This window comes from Vicia villosa, unplaced genomic scaffold (genome assembly GCF_029867415.1).
Source record: "Vicia villosa cultivar HV-30 ecotype Madison, WI unplaced genomic scaffold, Vvil1.0 ctg.000680F_1_1, whole genome shotgun sequence".
In the NCBI taxonomy this organism is placed as follows: Eukaryota; Viridiplantae; Streptophyta; class Magnoliopsida; order Fabales; family Fabaceae; genus Vicia; species Vicia villosa.
In genome coordinates this window covers 784,117-791,281 of record NW_026705304.1, presented here as the reverse complement: position 1 = coordinate 791,281, position 7,165 = coordinate 784,117, and the positions used below count along the sequence as shown (strand labels likewise).

The following is a 7,165-nucleotide window of genomic DNA, read 5'->3' as shown; positions in this document are numbered from 1 at the left end:
AGGTCTGTAATTTTCTTTTTGTTTCGCTTTTAGTCGTTGTAATATCGAACGGGCGGAGGTTCCTTTTAAGATATTTCTTGATTTAAAAAAAAAAAACACTATAATTGAAACTGCATTGGAATAGTATAAGTAGGTTGATTTAAAAAAAAATTCCATCTATCAATTGAAGTGATTTCAAAAGCTAAAAAGTATTTTGACAATTTACTTATGATAAAATAACTAATGTAGATAAAGATAATATAATATTTTAATAAAACATTTATATAAAATAAAAGAAGGTAGAAATTTGTAACGTTAATTTAATTAAATGGTGTATTTTGTTAACCGAAAATATATGGTAACTAATGAATGCAAATATTGGAACTTGTAAATTATTCAAGTGCCATAAAATACTTTTCTCCCCCAATTCAACTCCAACTACACCGGCATCGAAAAAAGAAGGCGTCGATTCATTTGCTCAGCCATGGCAAAGGAAACCCTGCATGAAGAACTTCAAGGTCCGGGCATGGAAGATCACTCCTCACAGTAAGTTTTATGCTATTATCTACCGAGTTGGTTTTTAAGCATTTCTTCTGTTCTTCTTACGTCCCTTGTGTCGAGAAAGATTTAGGTTAACTATATTTTGTGCATGGACCTATGTCATATTTTAATAAGTAAAATGTCGACAGTTTAACACGATTTATGTATTTCGGTATCAGAATCGTGGGTTGTTTTGAAGAAGTATGTATGTTTTAGGATGCATTTGAAGTAGATTTAAATGTTGATAACTTATTTAGCCCTTCTCAGCCGAGTTTTCGTAGTTAGAAGAAATAATTAGGGTTTATTTGAAATTTTGTGGTTGCATGCAACCTCCCCATGGTGTTAAGTTTTTACCTATCCGGATGCCGTTCTCATGTGACGGGTTTTCTTATTGTAAATCGGATGGTCCTTTGCTCGAAATAAAAAACAATTGCAAATGCACACGTAGTGCAACTCTTAAAATGATGTTGGAGGAGTTAGCAAGTATTAAGAAAAAGAGCATATAGGCCATGGACGAAATAGAGGCATCAAAGGTCAAAACAGTATATTGGATTGAGAAATACTTACCGTCAGGAAATGCAAAAGGCGTTATCGTTGGTGAAGAATTTGTAGGACATATTGCAAAAAAAAGCGTGAAAGGACATTCTCAACTCAATCCTGATGGTGCTGCAAGAAAAATATATCATGCATCTGTTTATAGATCATCTTGCAATCAGCTGCAACCAAAAGGTAATTCTTATGTGCTTTTTAGCAAAATGAACATGTAATTTTACATAAAAATATCATTGAATAGACTACAATTATGATAGTAAGATTTCTTTATTTGTTTGCTCTCTGTGAAGGAGTAATAAACATAATAAGGTGTCGGTAAAACGCAAGGGAAAGGCTGTGGGATTGGCAAACGGTGATTTATCTGAAATGAAGTAGGAGAAAGCCAATGGGAAGGGTACTTGCTATGGAATTGCTGCTGGGGTTGGACGGGAAACGCATCATGAAATTGTTCACATATCAAGTGACACCGAAATGTACGTCTCTTGTTATAATGTTACAATCATGAATATTGGTGGATTTTTCCCGAGTTAGTTCATGTTTTATAGTTGAGTGTTGAAGTTTATTGTAATGATTGTAGATTTTATAAGCAACATTTGAAATTTTGAGAGTTATTTATTGTCACAACAATCTGTTTGGTTTAGGGTTTATACTGTTTCTGGGTGCATTGATAAAGTTTCCAAGTAGGTTAATGTTTATATTTTTTATTTGTTTAAACAATAGTGGTGCCCAGACTGGAGAGGGAAGTTTGAGAAAAAGTGATATGCATGAGGTTACCCGGATTGTCATGAATGACAGGCAATCCTTGGAGAAAGGAAATAAAGAAATAGTGGAGAGAGAAGATGGGTTGACATGCAAAGGAACTCTGATCCATAATACATTGAAATCTCTTCTGAGAGTGAAAGGTAACTTCTTGAAATATGATTTTAATTACGGATAGTAAAAATGTTAGAAAAAAATTAAACTGGCGGACTGTTATTATTTGCTTTTGTGTTAGGCATGTTGTCATTGATATTTTGCATTGAAACCTATTTGGTTTCTTGAACAATGCATGCATTTAAAAGCATTAGTATAACATAAATCTAATCTATTCATAAAGTGAAAAGTAACTTCTTCAAATATCGTCTTTAGGTAACGTTAGTAAAAAAATTAGAAGAAAAGAAACTTTTCACTGTTGTATTGTAAGTTGTTTTATTTTGTTGTTTAAGGGAACCAACACCAGTTTATGAGGAGGTATATGAAGAAAAGTGGAATAAAGTGGTAACTGATCCAAGAGTTCTTGTAAAAAATGTGATGGTATGTAATGGTTTAAGAAAACATGCATTAAACCATATTTTTGTATGTATGATTGGATATGTTAAGTTTAATTAGACATATGGTTTGATGTGCACCAAATACCGTATCAAGTGATCAGGCAATGCTTCGAGTCTCCACAAAATTCTATAGTGCTATATGGCACTGACAAAGAAAAATCATACAATTGTGTTTTGAAAAAGAGGGATGGAGAGGTGGAGACTTTTCTTTGAACTGGATGGTATGATTTCGTGAAGGACAAAATGCCAAAAAAAGGAGATGTTTTGGAATTTTGTATGAGATACCCTCCTGTGGATCAGATTCCTGTACATTTGAGTCGGGGAAATGGTGAAAGTTAAACGTATTGTGTTTGTGTATGCACTGTTCTGGGGGAATCAATTTTTTTTTGTAAGGAGTTCAGGAGGACTCACTAGTACAAAAATGTTATTTTACACCCGTTTTTTATTAAATTTACACCCATTATTTTTAATAAAAATCGGGTGTATATCCACAGGGTGAGAAATGTCTAACAAATTTACACCCGTTATTTTTAACAAAAATCGGGTGTAATTGGGCGTAATTACGTTTTTAATTACACCCTGTTTTAATAAAAATCGGGTGTAATTGGGCGTAATTACGTTTTTAATTACACCCTGTTTTAATAAAAATCGGGTGTAATTGGGCATAATTACGTTTTTAATTACACCTTATTTTAATAAAAATCGGGTGTAATTGGGCATAATTATGTTTTTAATTACACCCTATTTTAGTAAAAATCGGGTGTAATTGGGCATAATTACGTTTTAATTACACCCTGTTTTAATAAAAATCGGGTGTAATTGGGCGTAATTACGTTTTAATTACACCTTATTTTAATTAAAATCGGGTGTAGATACGTTCTTAATTACACCCTATTTAATAAAAATTGGGTGTAAATACGCCATTTATGAATGAACAATTATATTATATTTAAATCTATTTACACCCTATTTCATATACACCATTTAGTTATCTTTCATTTTCAGTCATAATATTGCAAATACTATAAAATCATACACATAAAAATCATATTTTAACTAAGTCAAAATATTTTTAATATTAACCAAAAAGTATACAAAATCATGTGCATTCATAATATTTCAAGTACTATAAAATCATACACATAAAAATTATATTTTAACCAAGCCATGCTTGACGGTTAGATTCGGTGTTCTCTAGTCCAATTGAATCCAACCGCTTTCCACATGTAGCATTGGATTCATCCATGGCCAAAATACCACGCCCTGGAGAAGCAATTGCTTTCCACAATTCAATCCGGAGGAAGACCTTCTACATTCGTGTACACCGACTTCATCTTCTCAAGCAAAGTCTACAAAATTATTCATTATATAGCAATTCAGAGCCACACAACAAACCTCTAATTTCTTAAAAACTACGAGATTAAAAAATGTTTTACCCTTTTGCCAGCCTTGTCAATCCCTAAAATGAGTACATGAAGCTCTAACTTGTTGAACATGTACTGCGAAAGTCCATAAAATAATGAAAAATAATTGTCAACACTTAAATATTGCAAAATATGCATGCACTAGTCTTTCCTCAATTATTGTATTTAGAAATTAAATCTTTTCAACCTGAAAAAAAGCAAAATTATAGAATTGCTAATTCAGGCACATACCTTTTTGTTACTTGCAGCATCTTCGGCGTGCTTCATCAATGCCATGCCTTCGGTGGTAACATTATGGGAAGAGGGAAAAAAGTTAAAGATAATTATTAAAAATAAATAAAATTGAATGTAAAGCTAACATTTCTCAAATTCTAATTACTAAGGTTTCCTAAATGTTAAATATATAAAGATAAATATCAAATCAGAAACATAGTATATTTTAACACACACATTCTTTATATGAAAAGAATTTCCAGAATATTCTTAATCTATGACGTAAACCCAAAACTTGGTCAATTAAATTTAAATATATAAAATCCAATTATATAATCCATTTGCATAACACAACTAACAGACCAAGATACTAGAATCTGTGGGCCTATACAATGAACAACATAGTATAATATAATGATTTAGACTATGTCTTTTTAACTTCTCACACGTTATTCTGATATATTAATGCTTAGTCTAAAGTTTTGATGCATTATTCTCTGATATAGTCACTACTTAAGTTTCATTTTCATGAAGAAAAATATCTTCACCATGAATCATGCTGTGTTTAACTTCATTTTCTTCACACTGAGCATTTTTCTTTCATTAAAAACGAAGGCACAACAGAATTACTCAGGAAATTCGATATTCACCTGCGAGAATAGCGATGATATGGGACCTTCGCCCGCATTTCTTTACACCTGCAATGGCTTCAACAAATCCTGCATGGCTTTTCTGAGCTTCAGATCCAAAACTCCTTACAACTCCGTCAACGCGATTTCCAACCTCACGTCATCAAACCCGAAAGAGCTCGCCCGAATCAATGGTGCCACTTTGCTCATAGTTTTCCCGCCTGGTAAAGAGGTTATTGTTCCTGTGAACTGCTCTTGTTTAACCAATAATTATTATCAAGCTGAAACGAAATATGTATTGGGTCAAAACCCGACATATTTCACAGTAGCAAACGATACATTCCAGGGTTTGACGACGTGTGATTCTCTGATGCGTGCGAATCCATATGGAGTACTTGATTTGCATCCAGGAATGGAGTTATAGGTTCCACTTCAATGCGCTTGTCCAACATATCATCAGAAAACAAATGGCACCAAGTATTTACTCACATACTCTGTAACCTGGGGAGATAACATTTCAAATATTGCTACAAGGTTCAATGTAACAGAAGGTAATCTAGTTGATGCTAATGGTTTTTCCATCTATTAAAGTTGGCTGCCCTCTCAGTCAGGATCTTTCGGATTTCACGGCTAACAGCCTACAAAGAATAGGTCAGTTAAAATAGATATTTCCCTCCAGGAAGGCTCAAGTATATGGCCAACCTGCATTTGTGAGGAACCCTCCAGGAAACAATTGACATTTCTTCAAACTTATAGTTTTTAGTTGTGCCTGAAGAAGGCCTCAGGGATTCTGCTCACAAGATTAAGGCAATTAAAATTGCTAGGAAATCTGTCAAGACGAGAAACAAGAAACCTCTCCACAGATAGAGTCAGTTGCAAGTGATGGATTAAGCTTAATTCCACACAAAAAAACTACAAACCTCTCCACGGATAGAGTCAAAGAAGTGTTTCACATCTGCTTGAGTCAGTTGCAAGTATAACAAGAAAATAACTTATTAGAAATGTAAAAATCACAGATAAAGAAAAAGATCAAATAGTTCCTCTAAGCAAAATTTAATAGAAATGTAAAAATCCTGAACTACCTTTTTGTCTATGTTTGTGCAATAAATTGTTCTAAAGCACATCTCCCTTTCATCTTCAGACTGAAAAACACAGCATCGTGACAAATGTAAGAACAAATCGAGATAAACTATTATTCATTCTGATCATTCATTTTCTAGAACATGTAATAAGAAAATAGCATACTGTGTCAAGAAGAGCTCCAAGCCGGTCACCAAAAGTTATCTTCACCACAGTTGCATTTGGATCAGAGTCTTGGTCAATTATAACTATCGGGGTCGGAACGGTATCAGCCTCACCTTGATTACCATCCTGTTCTCCGCAGAAAAGATACGAAAAGAAAAAATCTAACCGATCAATGAGCAGTCCAGAAGCATTATAGAAATGGAACTATTGGCTTTGGCCATTCACACACAAATAATGACAGTCACCTAAGTTGATCACACTGAATACCTGCACATCAGTAACAGGTGCTGCTGCTCGAGCGATAATCGAAGTTCCAGAGGATAACAATCTGACAAAAGAGTACATAGTGCATACAATTAACATACAAAAACGGATCCATTAATACCAAATCTGAATAAAAATGTTAAACCTAGAAGAAAGTATCTTCTCTAACCTTGTTTTATGAAGAAAGTAACATGGCTTGGTATGACTAAACCTAGAAGATACCTTCAAAAAAGAAGAGAGAAAACAGGTTTTTCAGTAACAGCAGTGAAGTGAAATCCAAGACTGGAGAAGCTGTTATTCTATGCTATGGGATTCAGCTTTAACAACTCTTCCAAATCCCTTATTTCACAATTGAAACTCTCACCCTCGTTCTCACTGTGCATCACATAACCATCATTGTTCATCACAAACTGCTGGTTCTGAACCTCATATGCAGCTACCTTCATGAGATGCTCATTTGAGATAGCGCCTTACTCAACTGTCGTAGCCGCTATTGAGCTTTCTGCAAAGCACAATACTAAAGTCATGTCATTGTCATGTAATATAGAAGAAACCGCATGTATCATGAACATAAAGCGAAGTTATTGGCACTATCGAAAAATTGGTTCGCTAATAGTACATGAGAGAAAAAGACAAACCTTCAGAAGAAGTAGCATTAGTTGCAATAGGTCTCCAGATAGATTTGATATTGTGATCAATACAAACTTTCTTTTTTCTACCACTCATTATAATATCACTGCTTAAACCATAGTAAGTTCTCTGTCCCTGATGCAAAAAAAAAAAAAATTCAAAATAGAGAAATTATTCAAAACACTCAAACAAACAAATTTGTAATAACTATTAAAAAACAAAAAGAAGTGAATACCCAAATTGTCTTCAATAGTTGTATTTTCACAGTGTAATTGTTGAAAATTATTATAGAGACTTGAGCCCTAGGGGAAGAACATCTTCAACAAGGATGCCTCAAGTTTCTCATGCTAGTCCCCGACACAACTATTCTTCTTCTGGA

At 33.7% G+C, this 7,165-nt stretch overlaps 1 long non-coding RNA gene across 2 annotated transcripts; it reads right to left on the bottom strand.

Annotated features, from left to right (window-relative positions):
* Positions 1 to 3,445: 3,445 nt before the first annotated feature.
* Positions 3,446 to 6,947, bottom strand: LOC131630432 (uncharacterized). Of its 2 annotated transcripts, XR_009292347.1 has the most exons (10): positions 6,795 to 6,947; positions 6,521 to 6,658; positions 6,326 to 6,378; positions 6,160 to 6,220; positions 5,893 to 6,018; positions 5,730 to 5,789; positions 4,669 to 5,602; positions 4,037 to 4,083; positions 3,818 to 3,880; positions 3,447 to 3,730 (listed from the first exon to the last, which is right to left on the bottom strand). It is a non-coding gene; the product is annotated as an uncharacterized LOC131630432 (long non-coding RNA). The 2 variants fall into 2 exon arrangements; XR_009292346.1 differs by having other exon boundaries at positions 3,446 to 3,730; positions 4,669 to 5,789.
* Positions 6,948 to 7,165: the final 218 nt, after the last annotated feature.